The 24,237-nt window shown below is 46.0% G+C and overlaps 32 non-coding genes across 32 annotated transcripts; all 32 read right to left on the bottom strand.

Annotated features, from left to right (window-relative positions):
* Positions 1-337: 337 nt before the first annotated feature.
* TRNAI-AAU (transfer RNA isoleucine (anticodon AAU)) lies at positions 338-411 on the bottom strand. Its single transcript has one exon. It is a non-coding gene; the product is annotated as a tRNA-Ile (tRNA).
* Positions 412-620: 209 nt separating this feature from the next.
* TRNAD-GUC (transfer RNA aspartic acid (anticodon GUC)) lies at positions 621-692 on the bottom strand. Its single transcript has one exon. It is a non-coding gene; the product is annotated as a tRNA-Asp (tRNA).
* A 711-nt stretch (positions 693-1,403) lies between these two features.
* Positions 1,404-1,477, bottom strand: TRNAI-AAU (transfer RNA isoleucine (anticodon AAU)). The gene has a single exon. It is a non-coding gene; the product is annotated as a tRNA-Ile (tRNA).
* Positions 1,478-1,686: 209 nt separating this feature from the next.
* Positions 1,687-1,758, bottom strand: TRNAD-GUC (transfer RNA aspartic acid (anticodon GUC)). Its single transcript has one exon. It is a non-coding gene; the product is annotated as a tRNA-Asp (tRNA).
* A 711-nt stretch (positions 1,759-2,469) lies between these two features.
* TRNAI-AAU (transfer RNA isoleucine (anticodon AAU)) lies at positions 2,470-2,543 on the bottom strand. The gene has a single exon. It is a non-coding gene; the product is annotated as a tRNA-Ile (tRNA).
* Positions 2,544-2,751: 208 nt separating this feature from the next.
* Positions 2,752-2,823, bottom strand: TRNAD-GUC (transfer RNA aspartic acid (anticodon GUC)). Its single transcript has one exon. It is a non-coding gene; the product is annotated as a tRNA-Asp (tRNA).
* Positions 2,824-4,601: 1,778 nt separating this feature from the next.
* On the bottom strand, positions 4,602-4,675 carry TRNAI-AAU (transfer RNA isoleucine (anticodon AAU)). The gene has a single exon. It is a non-coding gene; the product is annotated as a tRNA-Ile (tRNA).
* A 209-nt stretch (positions 4,676-4,884) lies between these two features.
* TRNAD-GUC (transfer RNA aspartic acid (anticodon GUC)) lies at positions 4,885-4,956 on the bottom strand. The gene has a single exon. It is a non-coding gene; the product is annotated as a tRNA-Asp (tRNA).
* A 711-nt stretch (positions 4,957-5,667) lies between these two features.
* Positions 5,668-5,741, bottom strand: TRNAI-AAU (transfer RNA isoleucine (anticodon AAU)). The gene has a single exon. It is a non-coding gene; the product is annotated as a tRNA-Ile (tRNA).
* Positions 5,742-6,733: 992 nt separating this feature from the next.
* On the bottom strand, positions 6,734-6,807 carry TRNAI-AAU (transfer RNA isoleucine (anticodon AAU)). Its single transcript has one exon. It is a non-coding gene; the product is annotated as a tRNA-Ile (tRNA).
* Positions 6,808-7,800: 993 nt separating this feature from the next.
* TRNAI-AAU (transfer RNA isoleucine (anticodon AAU)) lies at positions 7,801-7,874 on the bottom strand. Its single transcript has one exon. It is a non-coding gene; the product is annotated as a tRNA-Ile (tRNA).
* Positions 7,875-8,866: 992 nt separating this feature from the next.
* Positions 8,867-8,940, bottom strand: TRNAI-AAU (transfer RNA isoleucine (anticodon AAU)). The gene has a single exon. It is a non-coding gene; the product is annotated as a tRNA-Ile (tRNA).
* A 992-nt stretch (positions 8,941-9,932) lies between these two features.
* On the bottom strand, positions 9,933-10,006 carry TRNAI-AAU (transfer RNA isoleucine (anticodon AAU)). Its single transcript has one exon. It is a non-coding gene; the product is annotated as a tRNA-Ile (tRNA).
* A 992-nt stretch (positions 10,007-10,998) lies between these two features.
* Positions 10,999-11,072, bottom strand: TRNAI-AAU (transfer RNA isoleucine (anticodon AAU)). Its single transcript has one exon. It is a non-coding gene; the product is annotated as a tRNA-Ile (tRNA).
* A 992-nt stretch (positions 11,073-12,064) lies between these two features.
* TRNAI-AAU (transfer RNA isoleucine (anticodon AAU)) lies at positions 12,065-12,138 on the bottom strand. The gene has a single exon. It is a non-coding gene; the product is annotated as a tRNA-Ile (tRNA).
* Positions 12,139-12,347: 209 nt separating this feature from the next.
* TRNAD-GUC (transfer RNA aspartic acid (anticodon GUC)) lies at positions 12,348-12,419 on the bottom strand. The gene has a single exon. It is a non-coding gene; the product is annotated as a tRNA-Asp (tRNA).
* A 711-nt stretch (positions 12,420-13,130) lies between these two features.
* On the bottom strand, positions 13,131-13,204 carry TRNAI-AAU (transfer RNA isoleucine (anticodon AAU)). The gene has a single exon. It is a non-coding gene; the product is annotated as a tRNA-Ile (tRNA).
* Positions 13,205-14,196: 992 nt separating this feature from the next.
* On the bottom strand, positions 14,197-14,270 carry TRNAI-AAU (transfer RNA isoleucine (anticodon AAU)). Its single transcript has one exon. It is a non-coding gene; the product is annotated as a tRNA-Ile (tRNA).
* Positions 14,271-15,262: 992 nt separating this feature from the next.
* On the bottom strand, positions 15,263-15,336 carry TRNAI-AAU (transfer RNA isoleucine (anticodon AAU)). Its single transcript has one exon. It is a non-coding gene; the product is annotated as a tRNA-Ile (tRNA).
* A 992-nt stretch (positions 15,337-16,328) lies between these two features.
* TRNAI-AAU (transfer RNA isoleucine (anticodon AAU)) lies at positions 16,329-16,402 on the bottom strand. Its single transcript has one exon. It is a non-coding gene; the product is annotated as a tRNA-Ile (tRNA).
* A 209-nt stretch (positions 16,403-16,611) lies between these two features.
* On the bottom strand, positions 16,612-16,683 carry TRNAD-GUC (transfer RNA aspartic acid (anticodon GUC)). The gene has a single exon. It is a non-coding gene; the product is annotated as a tRNA-Asp (tRNA).
* Positions 16,684-17,394: 711 nt separating this feature from the next.
* TRNAI-AAU (transfer RNA isoleucine (anticodon AAU)) lies at positions 17,395-17,468 on the bottom strand. Its single transcript has one exon. It is a non-coding gene; the product is annotated as a tRNA-Ile (tRNA).
* A 209-nt stretch (positions 17,469-17,677) lies between these two features.
* TRNAD-GUC (transfer RNA aspartic acid (anticodon GUC)) lies at positions 17,678-17,749 on the bottom strand. The gene has a single exon. It is a non-coding gene; the product is annotated as a tRNA-Asp (tRNA).
* A 711-nt stretch (positions 17,750-18,460) lies between these two features.
* TRNAI-AAU (transfer RNA isoleucine (anticodon AAU)) lies at positions 18,461-18,534 on the bottom strand. The gene has a single exon. It is a non-coding gene; the product is annotated as a tRNA-Ile (tRNA).
* A 1,275-nt stretch (positions 18,535-19,809) lies between these two features.
* Positions 19,810-19,881, bottom strand: TRNAD-GUC (transfer RNA aspartic acid (anticodon GUC)). Its single transcript has one exon. It is a non-coding gene; the product is annotated as a tRNA-Asp (tRNA).
* A 711-nt stretch (positions 19,882-20,592) lies between these two features.
* TRNAI-AAU (transfer RNA isoleucine (anticodon AAU)) lies at positions 20,593-20,666 on the bottom strand. The gene has a single exon. It is a non-coding gene; the product is annotated as a tRNA-Ile (tRNA).
* A 209-nt stretch (positions 20,667-20,875) lies between these two features.
* TRNAD-GUC (transfer RNA aspartic acid (anticodon GUC)) lies at positions 20,876-20,947 on the bottom strand. The gene has a single exon. It is a non-coding gene; the product is annotated as a tRNA-Asp (tRNA).
* A 711-nt stretch (positions 20,948-21,658) lies between these two features.
* TRNAI-AAU (transfer RNA isoleucine (anticodon AAU)) lies at positions 21,659-21,732 on the bottom strand. The gene has a single exon. It is a non-coding gene; the product is annotated as a tRNA-Ile (tRNA).
* Positions 21,733-21,941: 209 nt separating this feature from the next.
* Positions 21,942-22,013, bottom strand: TRNAD-GUC (transfer RNA aspartic acid (anticodon GUC)). Its single transcript has one exon. It is a non-coding gene; the product is annotated as a tRNA-Asp (tRNA).
* A 711-nt stretch (positions 22,014-22,724) lies between these two features.
* On the bottom strand, positions 22,725-22,798 carry TRNAI-AAU (transfer RNA isoleucine (anticodon AAU)). The gene has a single exon. It is a non-coding gene; the product is annotated as a tRNA-Ile (tRNA).
* Positions 22,799-23,790: 992 nt separating this feature from the next.
* On the bottom strand, positions 23,791-23,864 carry TRNAI-AAU (transfer RNA isoleucine (anticodon AAU)). Its single transcript has one exon. It is a non-coding gene; the product is annotated as a tRNA-Ile (tRNA).
* Positions 23,865-24,073: 209 nt separating this feature from the next.
* On the bottom strand, positions 24,074-24,145 carry TRNAD-GUC (transfer RNA aspartic acid (anticodon GUC)). The gene has a single exon. It is a non-coding gene; the product is annotated as a tRNA-Asp (tRNA).
* Positions 24,146-24,237: the final 92 nt, after the last annotated feature.

Raw genomic sequence — 24,237 nt, 5'->3', positions numbered from 1 at the left:
AAACAGAACTTCCATCAGCATATGACTACATCAGCATACGAGTTCAACACAAGACCCATCATCAGTACATGAATACAGCACCAGAGCCACCATCAGCACATAAACACAGCACCAAGTTTAACACAGAGATCAATTGCAATGACTATACTATATGCTTGCTACAGGCTTTAAATAACACCACACCATAGGAACAGCTACTTCTCCAAATCAGTTAGGCATGCAATTCTACACAGAAAACACTATGAACAAAATGCGGAGTAAAAAGAAACAAGCTTCAGCATCTGCATCGACCCACCTGGGATGAAACGAGTGCACGGGACCTCTAAAAAGCTGTACTTGGCCCGTACGGGGATCGAACCCGCGACCTTGGCGTTATTAGCACCACGCTCTAACCAACTGAGCTAACCGGCCATGGGCGTGGCGTTTATCCCCTACGGAAAGAACTGGTAATAGGTATGAGCGCAATCATTCCGTTTTGGGGGGGATGGATTTATCACACATGTAGTGACTTTTGGTGGCAGTAAAGTGACAATCAAACAATAAAATATCAAAAGCTCCTGAATATGAATTTTTTGCCATCTCGATCAGCTTCTCGTAGCAAATTCAAGAATATAAGAGGCCTCCCCGTCGGGGAATCGAACCCCGGTCTCCCGCGTGACAGGCGGGGATACTTACCACTATACTAACGAGGATTGGCTGTGTCGTCACCTCTGACATCACAGTCCGATAAAGTGCACACGTGGTATGTGACTGATCAGATGAACCACTGTTGGCCAGGCTCCTTTTTCGTTTGGGCACTTTCAGACAAGGGAGGTGAGACTGTGAAGAAAACTGCCATTTTTGGGAGAGAAAGAGCAGCCGCCCTAATGATGGCAAAGCTGTCTATAGTGTCTGGGAGCTTTTGTCAAACTCTTGCTCAGCTGACCTATAATGGCCTCATTCAGACAGCTGTATTTTCAGCACAGCATACTGACCCTAGCATGACCTAATATCAAGTCTAATAAGTTAAAGATTGCAGCAGCTACATTGATACATCACCAGAACCGCCGTCAGTGCATGGTTACGGAAACAGAACTTCCATCAGCATATGACTACATCAGCATACGAGTTCAACACAAGACCCATCATCAGTACATGAATACAGCACCAGAGCCACCATCAGCACATAAACACAGCACCAAGTTTAACACAGAGATCAATTGCAATGACTATACTATATGCTTGCTACAGGCTTTAAATAACACCACACCATAGGAACAGCTACTTCTCCAAATCAGTTAGGCATGCAATTCTACACAGAAAACACTATGAACAAAATGCGGAGTAAAAAGAAACAAGCTTCAGCATCTGCATCGACCCACCTGGGATGAAACGAGTGCACGGGACCTCTAAAAAGCTGTACTTGGCCCGTACGGGGATCGAACCCGCGACCTTGGCGTTATTAGCACCACGCTCTAACCAACTGAGCTAACCGGCCATGGGCGTGGCGTTTATCCCCTACGGAAAGAACTGGTAATAGGTATGAGCGCAATCATTCCGTTTTGGGGGGGATGGATTTATCACACATGTAGTGACTTTTGGTGGCAGTAAAGTGACAATCAAACAATAAAATATCAAAAGCTCCTGAATATGAATTTTTTGCCATCTCGATCAGCTTCTCGTAGCAAATTCAAGAATATAAGAGGCCTCCCCGTCGGGGAATCGAACCCCGGTCTCCCGCGTGACAGGCGGGGATACTTACCACTATACTAACGAGGATTGGCTGTGTCGTCACCTCTGACATCACAGTCCGATAAAGTGCACACGTGGTATGTGACTGATCAGATGAACCACTGTTGGCCAGGCTCCTTTTTCGTTTGGGCACTTTCAGACAAGGGAGGTGAGACTGTGAAGAAAACTGCCATTTTTGGGAGAGAAAGAGCAGCCGCCCTAATGATGGCAAAGCTGTCTATAGTGTCTGGGAGCTTTTGTCAAACTCTTGCTCAGCTGACCTATAATGGCCTCATTCAGACAGCTGTATTTTCAGCACAGCATACTGACCCTAGCATGACCTAATATCAAGTCTAATAAGTTAAAGATTGCAGCAGCTACATTGATACATCACCAGAACCGCCGTCAGTGCATGGTTACGGAAACAGAACTTCCATCAGCATATGACTACATCAGCATACGAGTTCAACACAAGACCCATCATCAGTACATGAATACAGCACCAGAGCCACCATCAGCACATAAACACAGCACCAAGTTTAACACAGAGATCAATTGCAATGACTATACTATATGCTTGCTACAGGCTTTAAATAACACCACACCATAGGAACAGCTACTTCTCCAAATCAGTTAGGCATGCAATTCTACACAGAAAACACTATGAACAAAATGCGGAGTAAAAAGAAACAAGCTTCAGCATCTGCATCGACCCACCTGGGATGAAACGAGTGCACGGGACCTCTAAAAAGCTGTACTTGGCCCGTACGGGGATCGAACCCGCGACCTTGGCGTTATTAGCACCACGCTCTAACCAACTGAGCTAACCGGCCATGGGCGTGGCGTTTATCCCCTACGGAAAGAACTGGTAATAGGTATGAGCGCAATCATTCCGTTTTGGGGGGATGGATTTATCACACATGTAGTGACTTTTGGTGGCAGTAAAGTGACAATCAAACAATAAAATATCAAAAGCTCCTGAATATGAATTTTTTGCCATCTCGATCAGCTTCTCGTAGCAAATTCAAGAATATAAGAGGCCTCCCCGTCGGGGAATCGAACCCCGGTCTCCCGCGTGACAGGCGGGGATACTTACCACTATACTAACGAGGATTGGCTGTGTCGTCACCTCTGACATCACAGTCCGATAAAGTGCACACGTGGTATGTGACTGATCAGATGAACCACTGTTGGCCAGGCTCCTTTTTCGTTTGGGCACTTTCAGACAAGGGAGGTGAGACTGTGAAGAAAACTGCCATTTTTGGGAGAGAAAGAGCAGCCGCCCTAATGATGGCAAAGCTGTCTATAGTGTCTGGGAGCTTTTGTCAAACTCTTGCTCAGCTGACCTATAATGGCCTCATTCAGACAGCTGTATTTTCAGCACAGCATACTGACCCTAGCATGACCTAATATCAAGTCTAATAAGTTAAAGATTGCAGCAGCTACATTGATACATCACCAGAACCGCCGTCAGTGCATGGTTACGGAAACAGAACTTCCATCAGCATATGACTACATCAGCATACGAGTTCAACACAAGACCCATCATCAGTACATGAATACAGCACCAGAGCCACCATCAGCACATAAACACAGCACCAAGTTTAACACAGAGATCAATTGCAATGACTATACTATATGCTTGCTACAGGCTTTAAATAACACCACACCATAGGAACAGCTACTTCTCCAAATCAGTTAGGCATGCAATTCTACACAGAAAACACTATGAACAAAATGCGGAGTAAAAAGAAACAAGCTTCAGCATCTGCATCGACCCACCTGGGATGAAACGAGTGCACGGGACCTCTAAAAAGCTGTACTTGGCCCGTACGGGGATCGAACCCGCGACCTTGGCGTTATTAGCACCACGCTCTAACCAACTGAGCTAACCAGCCATGGGCGTGGCGTTTATCCCCTACGGAAAGAACTGGTAATAGGTATGAGCGCAATCATTCCGTTTTGGGGGGGATGGATTTATCACACATGTAGTGACTTTTGGTGGCAGTAAAGTGACAATCAAACAATAAAATATCAAAAGCTCCTGAATATGAATTTTTTGCCATCTCGATCAGCTTCTCGTAGCAAATTCAAGAATATAAGAGGCCTCCCCGTCGGGGAATCGAGCCCCGGTCTCCCGCGTGACAGGCGGGGATACTTACCACTATACTAACGAGGATTGGCTGTGTCGTCACCTCTGACATCACAGTCCGATAAAGTGCACACGTGGTATGTGACTGATCAGATGAACCACTGTTGGCCAGGCTCCTTTTTCGTTTTGGGCACTTTCAGACAAGGGAGGTGAGACTGTGAAGAAAACTGCCATTTTTGGGAGAGAAAGAGCAGCCGCCCTAATGATGGCAAAGCTGTCTATAGTGTCTGGGAGCTTTTGTCAAACTCTTGCTCAGCTGACCTATAATGGCCTCATTCAGACAGCTGTATTTTCAGCACAGCATACTGACCCTAGCATGACCTAATATCAAGTCTAATAAGTTAAAGATTGCAGCAGCTACATTGATACATCACCAGAACCGCCGTCAGTGCATGGTTACGGAAACAGAACTTCCATCAGCATATGACTACATCAGCATACGAGTTCAACACAAGACCCATCATCAGTACATGAATACAGCACCAGAGCCACCATCAGCACATAAACACAGCACCAAGTTTAACACAGAGATCAATTGCAATGACTATACTATATGCTTGCTACAGGCTTTAAATAACACCACACCATAGGAACAGCTACTTCTCCAAATCAGTTAGGCATGCAATTCTACACAGAAAACACTATGAACAAAATGCGGAGTAAAAAGAAACAAGCTTCAGCATCTGCATCGACCCACCTGGGATGAAACGAGTGCACGGGACCTCTAAAAAGCTGTACTTGGCCCGTACGGGGATCGAACCCGCGACCTTGGCGTTATTAGCACCACGCTCTAACCAACTGAGCTAACCGGCCATGGGCGTGGCGTTTATCCCCTACGGAAAGAACTGGTAATAGGTATGAGCGCAATCATTCCGTTTTGGGGGGGATGGATTTATCACACATGTAGTGACTTTTGGTGGCAGTAAAGTGACAATCAAACAATAAAATATCAAAAGCTCCTGAATATGAATTTTTTGCCATCTCGATCAGCTTCTCGTAGCAAATTCAAGAATATAAGAGGCCTCCCCGTCGGGGAATCGAACCCCGGTCTCCCGCGTGACAGGCGGGGATACTTACCACTATACTAACGAGGATTGGCTGTGTCGTCACCTCTGACATCACAGTCCGATAAAGTGCACACGTGGTATGTGACTGATCAGATGAACCACTGTTGGCCAGGCTCCTTTTTCGTTTGGGCACTTTCAGACAAGGGAGGTGAGACTGTGAAGAAAACTGCCATTTTTGGGAGAGAAAGAGCAGCCGCCCTAATGATGGCAAAGCTGTCTATAGTGTCTGGGAGCTTTTGTCAAACTCTTGCTCAGCTGACCTATAATGGCCTCATTCAGACAGCTGTATTTTCAGCACAGCATACTGACCCTAGCATGACCTAATATCAAGTCTAATAAGTTAAAGATTGCAGCAGCTACATTGATACATCACCAGAACCGCCGTCAGTGCATGGTTACGGAAACAGAACTTCCATCAGCATATGACTACATCAGCATACGAGTTCAACACAAGACCCATCATCAGTACATGAATACAGCACCAGAGCCACCATCAGCACATAAACACAGCACCAAGTTTAACACAGAGATCAATTGCAATGACTATACTATATGCTTGCTACAGGCTTTAAATAACACCACACCATAGGAACAGCTACTTCTCCAAATCAGTTAGGCATGCAATTCTACACAGAAAACACTATGAACAAAATGCGGAGTAAAAAGAAACAAGCTTCAGCATCTGCATCGACCCACCTGGGATGAAACGAGTGCACGGGACCTCTAAAAAGCTGTACTTGGCCCGTACGGGGATCGAACCCGCGACCTTGGCGTTATTAGCACCACGCTCTAACCAACTGAGCTAACCGGCCATGGGCGTGGCGTTTATCCCCTACGGAAAGAACTGGTAATAGGTATGAGCGCAATCATTCCGTTTTGGGGGGGATGGATTTATCACACATGTAGTGACTTTTGGTGGCAGTAAAGTGACAATCAAACAATAAAATATCAAAAGCTCCTGAATATGAATTTTTTGCCATCTCGATCAGCTTCTCGTAGCAAATTCAAGAATATAAGAGGCCTCCCCGTCGGGGAATCGAGCCCCGGTCTCCCGCGTGACAGGCGGGGATACTTACCACTATACTAACGAGGATTGGCTGTGTCGTCACCTCTGACATCACAGTCCGATAAAGTGCACACGTGGTATGTGACTGATCAGATGAACCACTGTTGGCCAGGCTCCTTTTTCGTTTGGGCACTTTCAGACAAGGGAGGTGAGACTGTGAAGAAAACTGCCATTTTTGGGAGAGAAAGAGCAGCCGCCCTAATGATGGCAAAGCTGTCTATAGTGTCTGGGAGCTTTTGTCAAACTCTTGCTCAGCTGACCTATAATGGCCTCATTCAGACAGCTGTATTTTCAGCACAGCATACTGACCCTAGCATGACCTAATATCAAGTCTAATAAGTTAAAGATTGCAGCAGCTACATTGATACATCACCAGAACCGCCGTCAGTGCATGGTTACGGAAACAGAACTTCCATCAGCATATGACTACATCAGCATACGAGTTCAACACAAGACCCATCATCAGTACATGAATACAGCACCAGAGCCACCATCAGCACATAAACACAGCACCAAGTTTAACACAGAGATCAATTGCAATGACTATACTATATGCTTGCTACAGGCTTTAAATAACACCACACCATAGGAACAGCTACTTCTCCAAATCAGTTAGGCATGCAATTCTACACAGAAAACACTATGAACAAAATGCGGAGTAAAAAGAAACAAGCTTCAGCATCTGCATCGACCCACCTGGGATGAAACGAGTGCACGGGACCTCTAAAAAGCTGTACTTGGCCCGTACGGGGATCGAACCCGCGACCTTGGCGTTATTAGCACCACGCTCTAACCAACTGAGCTAACCGGCCATGGGCGTGGCGTTTATCCCCTACGGAAAGAACTGGTAATAGGTATGAGCGCAATCATTCCGTTTTGGGGGGGGATGGATTTATCACACATGTAGTGACTTTTGGTGGCAGTAAAGTGACAATCAAACAATAAAATATCAAAAGCTCCTGAATATGAATTTTTTGCCATCTCGATCAGCTTCTCGTAGCAAATTCAAGAATATAAGAGGCCTCCCCGTCGGGGAATCGAGCCCCGGTCTCCCGCGTGACAGGCGGGGATACTTACCACTATACTAACGAGGATTGGCTGTGTCGTCACCTCTGACATCACAGTCCGATAAAGTGCACACGTGGTATGTGACTGATCAGATGAACCACTGTTGGCCAGGCTCCTTTTTCGTTTGGGCACTTTCAGACAAGGGAGGTGAGACTGTGAAGAAAACTGCCATTTTTGGGAGAGAAAGAGCAGCCGCCCTAATGATGGCAAAGCTGTCTATAGTGTCTGGGAGCTTTTGTCAAACTCTTGCTCAGCTGACCTATAATGGCCTCATTCAGACAGCTGTATTTTCAGCACAGCATACTGACCCTAGCATGACCTAATATCAAGTCTAATAAGTTAAAGATTGCAGCAGCTACATTGATACATCACCAGAACCGCCGTCAGTGCATGGTTACGGAAACAGAACTTCCATCAGCATATGACTACATCAGCATACGAGTTCAACACAAGACCCATCATCAGTACATGAATACAGCACCAGAGCCACCATCAGCACATAAACACAGCACCAAGTTTAACACAGAGATCAATTGCAATGACTATACTATATGCTTGCTACAGGCTTTAAATAACACCACACCATAGGAACAGCTACTTCTCCAAATCAGTTAGGCATGCAATTCTACACAGAAAACACTATGAACAAAATGCGGAGTAAAAAGAAACAAGCTTCAGCATCTGCATCGACCCACCTGGGATGAAACGAGTGCACGGGACCTCTAAAAAGCTGTACTTGGCCCGTACGGGGATCGAACCCGCGACCTTGGCGTTATTAGCACCACGCTCTAACCAACTGAGCTAACCGGCCATGGGCGTGGCGTTTATCCCCTACGGAAAGAACTGGTAATAGGTATGAGCGCAATCATTCCGTTTTGGGGGGGATGGATTTATCACACATGTAGTGACTTTTGGTGGCAGTAAAGTGACAATCAAACAATAAAATATCAAAAGCTCCTGAATATGAATTTTTTGCCATCTCGATCAGCTTCTCGTAGCAAATTCAAGAATATAAGAGGCCTCCCCGTCGGGGAATCGAGCCCCGGTCTCCCGCGTGACAGGCGGGGATACTTACCACTATACTAACGAGGATTGGCTGTGTCGTCACCTCTGACATCACAGTCCGATAAAGTGCACACGTGGTATGTGACTGATCAGATGAACCACTGTTGGCCAGGCTCCTTTTTCGTTTGGGCACTTTCAGACAAGGGAGGTGAGACTGTGAAGAAAACTGCCATTTTTGGGAGAGAAAGAGCAGCCGCCCTAATGATGGCAAAGCTGTCTATAGTGTCTGGGAGCTTTTGTCAAACTCTTGCTCAGCTGACCTATAATGGCCTCATTCAGACAGCTGTATTTTCAGCACAGCATACTGACCCTAGCATGACCTAATATCAAGTCTAATAAGTTAAAGATTGCAGCAGCTACATTGATACATCACCAGAACCGCCGTCAGTGCATGGTTACGGAAACAGAACTTCCATCAGCATATGACTACATCAGCATACGAGTTCAACACAAGACCCATCATCAGTACATGAATACAGCACCAGAGCCACCATCAGCACATAAACACAGCACCAAGTTTAACACAGAGATCAATTGCAATGACTATACTATATGCTTGCTACAGGCTTTAAATAACACCACACCATAGGAACAGCTACTTCTCCAAATCAGTTAGGCATGCAATTCTACACAGAAAACACTATGAACAAAATGCGGAGTAAAAAGAAACAAGCTTCAGCATCTGCATCGACCCACCTGGGATGAAACGAGTGCACGGGACCTCTAAAAAGCTGTACTTGGCCCGTACGGGGATCGAACCCGCGACCTTGGCGTTATTAGCACCACGCTCTAACCAACTGAGCTAACCGGCCATGGGCGTGGCGTTTATCCCCTACGGAAAGAACTGGTAATAGGTATGAGCGCAATCATTCCGTTTTGGGGGGGATGGATTTATCACACATGTAGTGACTTTTGGTGGCAGTAAAGTGACAATCAAACAATAAAATATCAAAAGCTCCTGAATATGAATTTTTTGCCATCTCGATCAGCTTCTCGTAGCAAATTCAAGAATATAAGAGGCCTCCCCGTCGGGGAATCGAGCCCCGGTCTCCCGCGTGACAGGCGGGGATACTTACCACTATACTAACGAGGATTGGCTGTGTCGTCACCTCTGACATCACAGTCCGATAAAGTGCACACGTGGTATGTGACTGATCAGATGAACCACTGTTGGCCAGGCTCCTTTTTCGTTTGGGCACTTTCAGACAAGGGAGGTGAGACTGTGAAGAAAACTGCCATTTTTGGGAGAGAAAGAGCAGCCGCCCTAATGATGGCAAAGCTGTCTATAGTGTCTGGGAGCTTTTGTCAAACTCTTGCTCAGCTGACCTATAATGGCCTCATTCAGACAGCTGTATTTTCAGCACAGCATACTGACCCTAGCATGACCTAATATCAAGTCTAATAAGTTAAAGATTGCAGCAGCTACATTGATACATCACCAGAACCGCCGTCAGTGCATGGTTACGGAAACAGAACTTCCATCAGCATATGACTACATCAGCATACGAGTTCAACACAAGACCCATCATCAGTACATGAATACAGCACCAGAGCCACCATCAGCACATAAACACAGCACCAAGTTTAACACAGAGATCAATTGCAATGACTATACTATATGCTTGCTACAGGCTTTAAATAACACCACACCATAGGAACAGCTACTTCTCCAAATCAGTTAGGCATGCAATTCTACACAGAAAACACTATGAACAAAATGCGGAGTAAAAAGAAACAAGCTTCAGCATCTGCATCGACCCACCTGGGATGAAACGAGTGCACGGGACCTCTAAAAAGCTGTACTTGGCCCGTACGGGGATCGAACCCGCGACCTTGGCGTTATTAGCACCACGCTCTAACCAACTGAGCTAACCGGCCATGGGCGTGGCGTTTATCCCCTACGGAAAGAACTGGTAATAGGTATGAGCGCAATCATTCCGTTTTGGGGGGGATGGATTTATCACACATGTAGTGACTTTTGGTGGCAGTAAAGTGACAATCAAACAATAAAATATCAAAAGCTCCTGAATATGAATTTTTTGCCATCTCGATCAGCTTCTCGTAGCAAATTCAAGAATATAAGAGGCCTCCCCGTCGGGGAATCGAACCCCGGTCTCCCGCGTGACAGGTGGGGATACTTACCACTATACTAACGAGGATTGGCTGTGTCGTCACCTCTGACATCACAGTCCGATAAAGTGCACACGTGGTATGTGACTGATCAGATGAACCACTGTTGGCCAGGCTCCTTTTTCGTTTGGGCACTTTCAGACAAGGGAGGTGAGACTGTGAAGAAAACTGCCATTTTTGGGAGAGAAAGAGCAGCCGCCCTAATGATGGCAAAGCTGTCTATAGTGTCTGGGAGCTTTTGTCAAACTCTTGCTCAGCTGACCTATAATGGCCTCATTCAGACAGCTGTATTTTCAGCACAGCATACTGACCCTAGCATGACCTAATATCAAGTCTAATAAGTTAAAGATTGCAGCAGCTACATTGATACATCACCAGAACCGCCGTCAGTGCATGGTTACGGAAACAGAACTTCCATCAGCATATGACTACATCAGCATACGAGTTCAACACAAGACCCATCATCAGTACATGAATACAGCACCAGAGCCACCATCAGCACATAAACACAGCACCAAGTTTAACACAGAGATCAATTGCAATGACTATACTATATGCTTGCTACAGGCTTTAAATAACACCACACCATAGGAACAGCTACTTCTCCAAATCAGTTAGGCATGCAATTCTACACAGAAAACACTATGAACAAAATGCGGAGTAAAAAGAAACAAGCTTCAGCATCTGCATCGACCCACCTGGGATGAAACGAGTGCACGGGACCTCTAAAAAGCTGTACTTGGCCCGTACGGGGATCGAACCCGCGACCTTGGCGTTATTAGCACCACGCTCTAACCAACTGAGCTAACCGGCCATGGGCGTGGCGTTTATCCCCTACGGAAAGAACTGGTAATAGGTATGAGCGCAATCATTCCGTTTTGGGGGGGATGGATTTATCACACATGTAGTGACTTTTGGTGGCAGTAAAGTGACAATCAAACAATAAAATATCAAAAGCTCCTGAATATGAATTTTTTGCCATCTCGATCAGCTTCTCGTAGCAAATTCAAGAATATAAGAGGCCTCCCCGTCGGGGAATCGAGCCCCGGTCTCCCGCGTGACAGGCGGGGATACTTACCACTATACTAACGAGGATTGGCTGTGTCGTCACCTCTGACATCACAGTCCGATAAAGTGCACACGTGGTATGTGACTGATCAGATGAACCACTGTTGGCCAGGCTCCTTTTTCGTTTGGGCACTTTCAGACAAGGGAGGTGAGACTGTGAAGAAAACTGCCATTTTTGGGAGAGAAAGAGCAGCCGCCCTAATGATGGCAAAGCTGTCTATAGTGTCTGGGAGCTTTTGTCAAACTCTTGCTCAGCTGACCTATAATGGCCTCATTCAGACAGCTGTATTTTCAGCACAGCATACTGACCCTAGCATGACCTAATATCAAGTCTAATAAGTTAAAGATTGCAGCAGCTACATTGATACATCACCAGAACCGCCGTCAGTGCATGGTTACGGAAACAGAACTTCCATCAGCATATGACTACATCAGCATACGAGTTCAACACAAGACCCATCATCAGTACATGAATACAGCACCAGAGCCACCATCAGCACATAAACACAGCACCAAGTTTAACACAGAGATCAATTGCAATGACTATACTATATGCTTGCTACAGGCTTTAAATAACACCACACCATAGGAACAGCTACTTCTCCAAATCAGTTAGGCATGCAATTCTACGCAGAAAACACTATGAACAAAATGCGGAGTAAAAAGAAACAAGCTTCAGCATCTGCATCGACCCACCTGGGATGAAACGAGTGCACGGGACCTCTAAAAAGCTGTACTTGGCCCGTACGGGGATCGAACCCGCGACCTTGGCGTTATTAGCACCACGCTCTAACCAACTGAGCTAACCGGCCATGGGCGTGGCGTTTATCCCCTACGGAAAGAACTGGTAATAGGTATGAGCGCAATCATTCCGTTTTGGGGGGGATGGATTTATCACACATGTAGTGACTTTTGGTGGCAGTAAAGTGACAATCAAACAATAAAATATCAAAAGCTCCTGAATATGAATTTTTTGCCATCTCGATCAGCTTCTCGTAGGAAATTCAAGAATATAAGAGGCCTCCCCGTCGGGGAATCGAACCCCGGTCTCCCGCGTGACAGGCGGGGATACTTACCACTATACTAACGAGGATTGGCTGTGTCGTCACCTCTGACATCACAGTCCGATAAAGTGCACACGTGGTATGTGACTGATCAGATGAACCACTGTTGGCCAGGCTCCTTTTTCGTTTGGGCACTTTCAGACAAGGGAGGTGAGACTGTGAAGAAAACTGCCATTTTTGGGAGAGAAAGAGCAGCCGCCCTAATGATGGCAAAGCTGTCTATAGTGTCTGGGAGCTTTTGTCAAACTCTTGCTCAGCTGACCTATAATGGCCTCATTCAGACAGCTGTATTTTCAGCACAGCATACTGACCCTAGCATGACCTAATATCAAGTCTAATAAGTTAAAGATTGCAGCAGCTACATTGATACATCACCAGAACCGCCGTCAGTGCATGGTTACGGAAACAGAACTTCCATCAGCATATGACTACATCAGCATACGAGTTCAACACAAGACCCATCATCAGTACATGAATACAGCACCAGAGCCACCATCAGCACATAAACACAGCACCAAGTTTAACACAGAGATCAATTGCAATGACTATACTATATGCTTGCTACAGGCTTTAAATAACACCACACCATAGGAACAGCTACTTCTCCAAATCAGTTAGGCATGCAATTCTACACAGAAAACACTATGAACAAAATGCGGAGTAAAAAGAAACAAGCTTCAGCATCTGCATCGACCCACCTGGGATGAAACGAGTGCACGGGACCTCTAAAAAGCTGTACTTGGCCCGTACGGGGATCGAACCCGCGACCTTGGCGTTATTAGCACCACGCTCTAACCAACTGAGCTAACCGGCCATGGGCGTGGCGTTTATCCCCTACGGAAAGAACTGGTAATAGGTATGAGCGCAATCATTCCGTTTTGGGGGGGATGGATTTATCACACATGTAGTGACTTTTGGTGGCAGTAAAGTGACAATCAAACAATAAAATATCAAAAGCTCCTGAATATGAATTTTTTGCCATCTCGATCAGCTTCTCGTAGCAAATTCAAGAATATAAGAGGCCTCCCCGTCGGGGAATCGAGCCCCGGTCTCCCGCGTGACAGGCGGGGATACTTACCACTATACTAACGAGGATTGGCTGTGTCGTCACCTCTGACATCACAGTCCGATAAAGTGCACACGTGGTATGTGACTGATCAGATGAACCACTGTTGGCCAGGCTCCTTTTTCGTTTGGGCACTTTCAGACAAGGGAGGTGAGACTGTGAAGAAAACTGCCATTTTTGGGAGAGAAAGAGCAGCCGCCCTAATGATGGCAAAGCTGTCTATAGTGTCTGGGAGCTTTTGTCAAACTCTTGCTCAGCTGACCTATAATGGCCTCATTCAGACAGCTGTATTTTCAGCACAGCATACTGACCCTAGCATGACCTAATATCAAGTCTAATAAGTTAAAGATTGCAGCAGCTACATTGATACATCACCAGAACCGCCGTCAGTGCATGGTTACGGAAACAGAACTTCCATCAGCATATGACTACATCAGCATACGAGTTCAACACAAGACCCATCATCAGTACATGAATACAGCACCAGAGCCACCATCAGCACATAAACACAGCACCAAGTTTAACACAGAGATCAATTGCAATGACTATACTATATGCTTGCTACAGGCTTTAAATAACACCACACCATAGGAACAGCTACTTCTCCAAATCAGTTAGGCATGCAATTCTACACAGAAAACACTATGAACAAAATGCGGAGTAAAAAGAAACAAGCTTCAGCATCTGCATCGACCCACCTGGGATGAAACGAGTGCACGGGACCTCTAAAAAGCTGTACTTGGCCCGTACGGGGATCGAACCCGCGACCTTGGCGTTATTAGCACCACGCTCTAACCAACTGAGCTAACCGGCCATGGGCGTGGCGTTTATCCCCTACGGAAAGAACTGGTAATAGGTATGAGCGCAATCATTCCGTTTTGGGGGGGATGGATTTATCACACATGTAGTGACTTTTGGTGGCAGTAAAGTGACAATCAAACAATAAAATATCAAAAGCTCCTGAATATGAATTTTTTGCCATCTCGATCAGCTTCTCGTAGCAAATTCAAGAATATAAGAGGCCTCCCCGTCGGGAAATCGAACCCCGGTCTCCCGCGTGACAGGCGGGGATACTTACCACTATACTAACGAGGATTGGCTGTGTCGTCACCTCTGACATCACAGTCCGATAAAGTGCACACGTGGTATGTGACTGATCAGATGAACCACTGTTGGCCAGGCTCCTTTTTCGTTTGGGCACTTTCAGACAAGGGAGGTGAGACTGTGAAGAAAACTGCCATTTTTGGGAGAGAAAGAGCAGCCGCCCTAATGATGGCAAAGCTGTCTATAGTGTCTGGGAGCTTTTGTCAAACTCTTGCTCAGCTGACCTATAATGGCCTCATTCAGACAGCTGTATTTTCAGCACAGCATACTGACCCTAGCATGACCTAATATCAAGTCTAATAAGTTAAAGATTGCAGCAGCTACATTGATACATCACCAGAACCGCCGTCAGTGCATGGTTACGGAAACAGAACTTCCATCAGCATATGACTACATCAGCATACGAGTTCAACACAAGACCCATCATCAGTACATGAATACAGCACCAGAGCCACCATCAGCACATAAACACAGCACCAAGTTTAACACAGAGATCAATTGCAATGACTATACTATATGCTTGCTACAGGCTTTAAATAACACCACACCATAGGAACAGCTACTTCTCCAAATCAGTTAGGCATGCAATTCTACACAGAAAACACTATGAACAAAATGCGGAGTAAAAAGAAACAAGCTTCAGCATCTGCATCGACCCACCTGGGATGAAACGAGTGCACGGGACCTCTAAAAAGCTGTACTTGGCCCGTACGGGGATCGAACCCGCGACCTTGGCGTTATTAGCACCACGCTCTAACCAACTGAGCTAACCGGCCATGGGCGTGGCGTTTATCCCCTACGGAAAGAACTGGTAATAGGTATGAGCGCAATCATTCCGTTTTGGGGGGGATGGATTTATCACACATGTAGTGACTTTTGGTGGCAGTAAAGTGACAATCAAACAATAAAATATCAAAAGCTCCTGAATATGAATTTTTTGCCATCTCGATCAGCTTCTCGTAGCAAATTCAAGAATATAAGAGGCCTCCCCGTCGGGGAATCGAGCCCCGGTCTCCCGCGTGACAGGCGGGGATACTTACCACTATACTAACGAGGATTGGCTGTGTCGTCACCTCTGACATCACAGTCCGATAAAGTGCACACGTGGTATGTGACTGATCAGATGAACCACTGTTGGCCAGGCTCCTTTTTCGTTTGGGCACTTTCAGACAAGGGAGGTGAGACTGTGAAGAAAACTGCCATTTTTGGGAGAGAAAGAGCAGCCGCCCTAATGATGGCAAAGCTGTCTATAGTGTCTGGGAGCTTTTGTCAAACTCTTGCTCAGCTGACCTATAATGGCCTCATTCAGACAGCTGTATTTTCAGCACAGCATACTGACCCTAGCATGACCTAATATCAAGTCTAATAAGTTAAAGATTGCAGCAGCTACATTGATACATCACCAGAACCGCCGTCAGTGCATGGTTACGGAAACAGAACTTCCATCAGCATATGACTACATCAGCATACGAGTTCAACACAAGACCCATCATCAGTACATGAATACAGCACCAGAGCCACCATCAGCACATAAACACAGCACCAAGTTTAACACAGAGATCAATTGCAATGACTATACTATATGCTTGCTACAGGCTTTAAATAACACCACACCATAGGAACAGCTACTTCTCCAAATCAGTTAGGCATGCAATTCTACACAGAAAACACTATGAACAAAATGCGGAGTAAAAAGAAACAAGCTTCAGCATCTGCATCGACCCACCTGGGATGAAACGAGTGCACGGGACCTCTAAAAAGCTGTACTTGGCCCGTACGGGGATCGAACCCGCGACCTTGGCGTTATTAGCACCACGCTCTAACCAACTGAGCTAACCGGCCATGGGCGTGGCGTTTATCCCCTACGGAAAGAACTGGTAATAGGTATGAGCGCAATCATTCTGTTTTGGGGGGGATGGATTTATCACACATGTAGTGACTTTTGGTGGCAGTAAAGTGACAATCAAACAATAAAATATCAAAAGCTCCTGAATATGAATTTTTTGCCATCTCGATCAGCTTCTCGTAGCAAATTCAAGAATATAAGAGGCCTCCCCGTCGGGGAATCGAACCCCGGTCTCCCGCGTGACAGGCGGGGATACTTACCACTATACTAACGAGGATTGGCTGTGTCGTCACCTCTGACATCACAGTCCGATAAAGTGCACACGTGGTATGTGACTGATCAGATGAACCACTGTTGGCCAGGCTCCTTTTTCGTTTGGGCACTTTCAGACAAGGGAGGTGAGACTGTGAAGAAAACTGCCATTTTTGGGAGAGAAAGAGCAGCCGCCCTAATGATGGCAAAGCTGTCTATAGTGTCTGGGAGCTTTTGTCAAACTCTTGCTCAGCTGACCTATAATGGCCTCATTCAGACAGCTGTATTTTCAGCACAGCATACTGACCCTAGCATGACCTAATATCAAGTCTAATAAGTTAAAGATTGCAGCAGCTACATTGATACATCACCAGAACCGCCGTCAGTGCATGGTTACGGAAACAGAACTTCCATCAGCATATGACTACATCAGCATACGAGTTCAACACAAGACCCATCATCAGTACATGAATACAGCACCAGAGCCACCATCAGCACATAAACACAGCACCAAGTTTAACACAGAGATCAATTGCAATGACTATACTATATGCTTGCTACAGGCTTTAAATAACACCACACCATAGGAACAGCTACTTCTCCAAATCAGTTAGGCATGCAATTCTACACAGAAAACACTATGAACAAAATGCGGAGTAAAAAGAAACAAGCTTCAGCATCTGCATCGACCCACCTGGGATGAAACGAGTGCACGGGACCTCTAAAAAGCTGTACTTGGCCCGTACGGGGATCGAACCCGCGACCTTGGCGTTATTAGCACCACGCTCTAACCAACTGAGCTAACCGGCCATGGGCATGGCGTTTATCCCCTACGGAAAGAACTGGTAATAGGTATGAGCGCAATCATTCCGTTTTGGGGGGGATGGATTTATCACACATGTAGTGACTTTTGGTGGCAGTAAAGTGACAATCAAACAATAAAATATCAAAAGCTCCTGAATATGAATTTTTTGCCATCTCGATCAGCTTCTCGTAGCAAATTCAAGAATATAAGAGGCCTCCCCGTCGGGGAATCGAACCCCGGTCTCCCGCGTGACAGGCGGGGATACTTACCACTATACTAACGAGGATTGGCTGTGTCGTCACCTCTGACATCACAGTCCGATAAAGTGCACACGTGGTATGTGACTGATCAGATGAACCACTGTTGGCCAGGCTCCTTTTTCGTTTGGGCACTTTCAGACAAGGGAGGTGAGACTGTGAAGAAAACTGCCATTTTTGGGAGAGAAAGAGCAGCCGCCCTAATGATGGCAAAGCTGTCTATAGTGTCTGGGAGCTTTTGTCAAACTCTTGCTCAGCTGACCTATAATGGCCTCATTCAGACAGCTGTATTTTCAGCACAGCATACTGACCCTAGCATGACCTAATATCAAGTCTAATAAGTTAAAGATTGCAGCAGCTACATTGATACATCACCAGAACCGCCGTCAGTGCATGGTTACGGAAACAGAACTTCCATCAGCATATGACTACATCAGCATACGAGTTCAACACAAGACCCATCATCAGTACATGAATACAGCACCAGAGCCACCATCAGCACATAAACACAGCACCAAGTTTAACACAGAGATCAATTGCAATGACTATACTATATGCTTGCTACAGGCTTTAAATAACACCACACCATAGGAACAGCTACTTCTCCAAATCAGTTAGGCATGCAATTCTACACAGAAAACACTATGAACAAAATGCGGAGTAAAAAGAAACAAGCTTCAGCATCTGCATCGACCCACCTGGGATGAAACGAGTGCACGGGACCTCTAAAAAGCTGTACTTGGCCCGTACGGGGATCGAACCCGCGACCTTGGCGTTATTAGCACCACGCTCTAACCAACTGAGCTAACCGGCCATGGGCGTGGCGTTTATCCCCTACGGAAAGAACTGGTAATAGGTATGAGCGCAATCATTCCGTTTTGGGGGGGATGGATTTATCACACATGTAGTGACTTTTGGTGGCAGTAAAGTGACAATCAAACAATAAAATATCAAAAGCTCCTGAATATGAATTTTTTGCCATCTCGATCAGCTTCTCGTAGCAAATTCAAGAATATAAGAGGCCTCCCCGTCGGGGAATTGAACCCCGGTCTCCCGCGTGACAGGCGGGGATACTTACCACTATACTAACGAGGATTGGCTGTGTCGTCACCTCTGACATCACAGTCCGATAAAGTGCACACGTGGTATGTGACTGATCAGATGAACCACTGTTGGCCAGGCTCCTTTTTCGTTTGGGCACTTTCAGACAAGGGAGGTGAGACTGTGAAGAAAACTGCCATTTTTGGGAGAGAAAGAGCAGCCGCCCTAATGATGGCAAAGCTGTCTATAGTGTCTGGGAGCTTTTGTCAAACTCTTGCTCAGCTGACCTATAATGGCCTCATTCAGACAGCTGTATTTTCAGCACAGCATACTGACCCTAGCATGACCTAATATCAAGTCTAATAAGTTAAAGATTGCAGCAGCTACATTGATACATCACCAGAACCGCCGTCAGTGCATGGTTACGGAAACAGAACTTCCATCAGCATATGACTACATCAGCATACGAGTTCAACACAAGACCCATCATCAGTACATGAATACAGCACCAGAGCCACCATCAGCACATAAACACAGCACCAAGTTTAACACAGAGATCAATTGCAATGACTATACTATATGCTTGCTACAGGCTTTAAATAACACCACACCATAGGAACAGCTACTTCTCCAAATCAGTTAGGCATGCAATTCTACACAGAAAACACTATGAACAAAATGCGGAGTAAAAAGAAACAAGCTTCAGCATCTGCATCGACCCACCTGGGATGAAACGAGTGCACGGGACCTCTAAAAAGCTGTACTTGGCCCGTACGGGGATCGAACCCGCGACCTTGGCGTTATTAGCACCACGCTCTAACAAACTGAGCTAACCGGCCATGGGCGTGGCGTTTATCCCCTACGGAAAGAACTGGTAATAGGTATGAGCGCAATCATTCCGTTTTGGGGGGGATGGATTTATCACACATGTAGTGACTTTTGGTGGCAGTAAAGTGACAATCAAACAATAAAATATCAAAAGCTCCTGAATATGAATTTTTTGCCATCTCGATCAGCTTCTCGTAGCAAATTCAAGAATATAAGAGGCCTCCCCGTCGGGGAATCGAACCCCGGTCTCCCGCGTGACAGGCGGGGATACTTACCACTATACTAACGAGGATTGGCTGTGTCGTCACCTCTGACATCACAGTCCGATAAAGTGCACACGTGGTATGTGACTGATCAGATGAACCACTGTTGGCCAGGCTCCTTTTTCGTTTGGGCACTTTCAGACAAGGGAGGTGAGACTGTGAAGAAAACTGCCATTTTTGGGAGAGAAAGAGCAGCCGCCCTAATGATGGCAAAGCTGTCTATAGTGTCTGGGAGCTTTTGTCAAACTCTTGCTCAGCTGACCTATAATGGCCTCATTCAGACAGCTGTATTTTCAGCACAGCATACTGACCCTATCATGACCTAATATCAAGTCTAATAAGTTAAAGATTGCAGCAGCTACATTGATACATCACCAGAACCGCCGTCAGTGCATGGTTACGGAAACAGAACTTCCATCAGCATATGACTACATCAGCATACGAGTTCAACACAAGACCCATCATCAGTACATGAATACAGCACCAGAGCCACCATCAGCACATAAACACAGCACCAAGTTTAACACAGAGATCAATTGCAATGACTATACTATATGCTTGCTACAGGCTTTAAATAACACCACACCATAGGAACAGCTACTTCTCCAAATCAGTTAGGCATGCAATTCTACACAGAAAACACTATGAACAAAATGCGGAGTAAAAAGAAACAAGCTTCAGCATCTGCATCGACCCACCTGGGATGAAACGAGTGCACGGGACCTCTAAAAAGCTGTACTTGGCCCGTACGGGGATCGAACCCGCGACCTTGGCGTTATTAGCACCACGCTCTAACCAACTGAGCTAACCGGCCATGGGCGTGGCGTTTATCCCCTACGGAAAGAACTGGTAATAGGTATGAGCGCAATCATTCCGTTTTGGGGGGGATGGATTTATCACACATGTAGTGACTTTTGGTGGCAGTAAAGTGACAATCAAACAATAAAATATCAAAAGCTCCTGAATATGAATTTTTTGCCATCTCGATCAGCTTCTCGTAGCAAATTCAAGAATATAAGAGGCCTCCCCGTCGGGGAATCGAACCCCGGTCTCCCGCGTGACAGGCGGGGATACTTACCACTATACTAACGAGGATTGGCTGTGTCGTCACCTCTGACATCACAGTCCGATAAAGTGCACACGTGGTATGTGACTGATCAGATGAACCACTGTTGGCCAGGCTCCTTTTTCGTTTGGGCACTTTCAGACAAGGGAGGTGAGACTGTGAAGAAAACTGCCATTTTTGGGAGAGAAAGAGCAGCCGCCCTAATGATGGCAAAGCTGTCTATAGTGTCTGGGAGCTTTTGTCAAACTCTTGCTCAGCTGACCTATAATGGCCTCATTCAGACAGCTGTATTTTCAGCACAGCATACTGACCCTAGCATGACCTAATATCAAGTCTAATAAGTTAAAGATTGCAGCAGCTACATTGATACATCACCAGAACCGCTGTCAGTGCATGGTTACGGAAACAGAACTTCCATCAGCATATGACTACATCAGCATACGAGTTCAACACAAGACCCATCATCAGTACATGAATACAGCACCAGAGCCACCATCAGCACATAAACACAGCACCAAGTTTAACACAGAGATCAATTGCAATGACTATACTATATGCTTGCTACAGGCTTTAAATAACACCACACCATAGGAACAGCTACTTCTCCAAATCAGTTAGGCATGCAATTCTACACAGAAAACACTATGAACAAAATGCGGAGTAAAAAGAAACAAGCTTCAGCATCTGCATCGACCCACCTGGGATGAAACGAGTGCACGGGACCTCTAAAAAGCTGTACTTGGCCCGTACGGGGATCGAACCCGCGACCTTGGCGTTATTAGCACCACGCTCTAACCAACTGAGCTAACCGGCCATGGGCGTGGCGTTTATCCCCTACGGAAAGAACTGGTAATAGGTATGAGCGCAATCATTCCGTTTTGGGGGGGATGGATTTATCACACATGTAGTGACTTTTGGTGGCAGTAAAGTGACAATCAAACAATAAAATATCAAAAGCTCCTGAATATGAATTTTTTGCCATCTCGATCAGCTTCTCGTAGCAAATTCAAGAATATAAGAGGCCTCCCCGTCGGGGAATCGAACCCCGGTCTCCCGCGTGACAGGCGGGGATACTTACCACTATACTAACGAGGATTGGCTGTGTCGTCACCTCTGACATCACAGTCCGATAAAGTGCACACGTGGTATGTGACTGATCAGATGAACCACTGTTGGCCAGGCTCCTTTTTCGTTTGGGCACTTTCAGACAAGGGAGGTGAGACTGTGAAGAAAACTGCCATTTTTGGGAGAGAAAGAGCAGCCGCCCTAATGATGGCAAAGCTGTCTATAGTGTCTGGGAGCTTTTGTCAAACTCTTGCTCAGCTGACCTATAATGGCCTCATTCAGACAGCTGTATTTTCAGCACAGCATACTGACCCTAGCATGACCTAATATCAAGTCTAATAAGTTAAAGATTGCAGCAGCTACATTGATACATCACCAGAACCGCCGTCAGTGCATGGTTACGGAAACAGAACTTCCATCAGCATATGACTACATCAGCATACGAGTTCAACACAAGACCCATCATCAGTACATGAATACAGCACCAGAGCCACCATCAGCACATAAACACAGCACCAAGTTTAACACAGAGATCAATTGCAATGACTATACTATATGCTTGCTACAGGCTTTAAATAACACCACACCATAGGAACAGCTACTTCTCCAAATCAGTTAGGCATGCAATTCTACACAGAAAACACTATGAACAAAATGCGGAGTAAAAAGAAACAAGCTTCAGCATCTGCATCGACCCACCTGGGATGAAACGAGTGCACGGGACCTCTAAAAAGCTGTACTTGGCCCGTACGGGGATCGAACCCGCGACCTTGGCGTTATTAGCACCACGCTCTAACCAACTGAGCTAACCGGCCATGGGCGTGGCGTTTATCCCCTACGGAAAGAACTGGTAATAGGTATGAGCGCAATCATTCCGTTTTGGGGGGGATGGATTTATCACACATGTAGTGACTTTTGGTGGCAGTAAAGTGACAATCAAACAATAAAATATCAAAAGCTCCTGAATATGAATTTTTTGCCATCTCGATCAGCTTCTCGTAGCAAATTCAAGAATATAAGAGGCCTCCCCATCGGGGAATCGAACCCCGGTCTCCCACGTGACAGGCGGGGATACTTACCACTATACTAACGAGGATTGGCTGTGTCGTCACCTCTGACATCACAGTCCGATAAAGTGCACACGTGGTATGTGACTGATCAGATGAACCACTGTTGGCCAGGCTCCTTTTTCGTTTGGGCACTTTCAGACAAGGGAGGTGAGACTGTGAAGAAAACTGCCATTTTTGGGAGAGAAAGAGCAGCCGCCCTAATGATGGCAAAGCTGTCTATAGTGTCTGGGAGCTTTTGTCAAACTCTTGCTCAGCTGACCTATAATGGCCTCATTCAGACAGCTGTATTTTCAGCACAGCATACTGACCCTAGCATGACCTAATATCAAGTCTAATAAGTTAAAGATTGCAGCAGCTACATTGATACATCACCAGAACCGCCGTCAGTGCATGGTTACGGAAACAGAACTTCCATCAGCATATGACTACATCAGCATACGAGTTCAACACAAGACCCATCATCAGTACATGAATACAGCACCAGAGCCACCATCAGCACATAAACACAGCACCAAGTTTAACACAGAGATCAATTGCAATGACTATACTATATGCTTGCTACAGGCTTTAAATAACACCACACCATAGGAACAGCTACTTCTCCAAATCAGTTAGGCATGCAATTCTACACAGAAAACACTATGAACAAAATGCGGAGTAAAAAGAAACAAGCTTCAGCATCTGCATCGACCCACCTGGGATGAAACGAGTGCACGGGACCTCTAAAAAGCTGTACTTGGCCCGTACGGGGATCGAACCCGCGACCTTGGCGTTATTAGCACCACGCTCTAACCAACTGAGCTAACCGGCCATGGGCGTGGCGTTTATCCCCTACGGAAAGAACTGGTAATAGGTATGAGCGCAATCATTCCGTTTTGGGGGGGATGGATTTATCACACATGTAGTGACTTTTGGTGGCAGTAAAGTGACAATCAAACAATAAAATATCAAAAGCTCCTGAATATGAATTTTTTGCCATCTCGATCAGCTTCTCGTAGCAAATTCAAGAATATAAGAGGCCTCCCCGTCGGGGAATCGAACCCCGGTCTCCCGCGTGACAGGCGGGGATACTTACCACTATACTAACGAGGATTGGCTGTGTCGTCACCTCTGACATCACAGTCCGATAAAGTGCACACGTGGTATGTGACTGATCAGATGAACCACTGTTGGCCAGGCTCCTT

This window comes from Ranitomeya variabilis, unplaced genomic scaffold (genome assembly GCF_051348905.1).
Source record: "Ranitomeya variabilis isolate aRanVar5 unplaced genomic scaffold, aRanVar5.hap1 Scaffold_79, whole genome shotgun sequence".
In the NCBI taxonomy this organism is placed as follows: Eukaryota; Metazoa; Chordata; class Amphibia; order Anura; family Dendrobatidae; genus Ranitomeya; species Ranitomeya variabilis.
The sequence above is the reverse complement of the archived record's forward strand: the minus strand, read 5'-3'. Positions and strand labels throughout refer to the sequence as shown.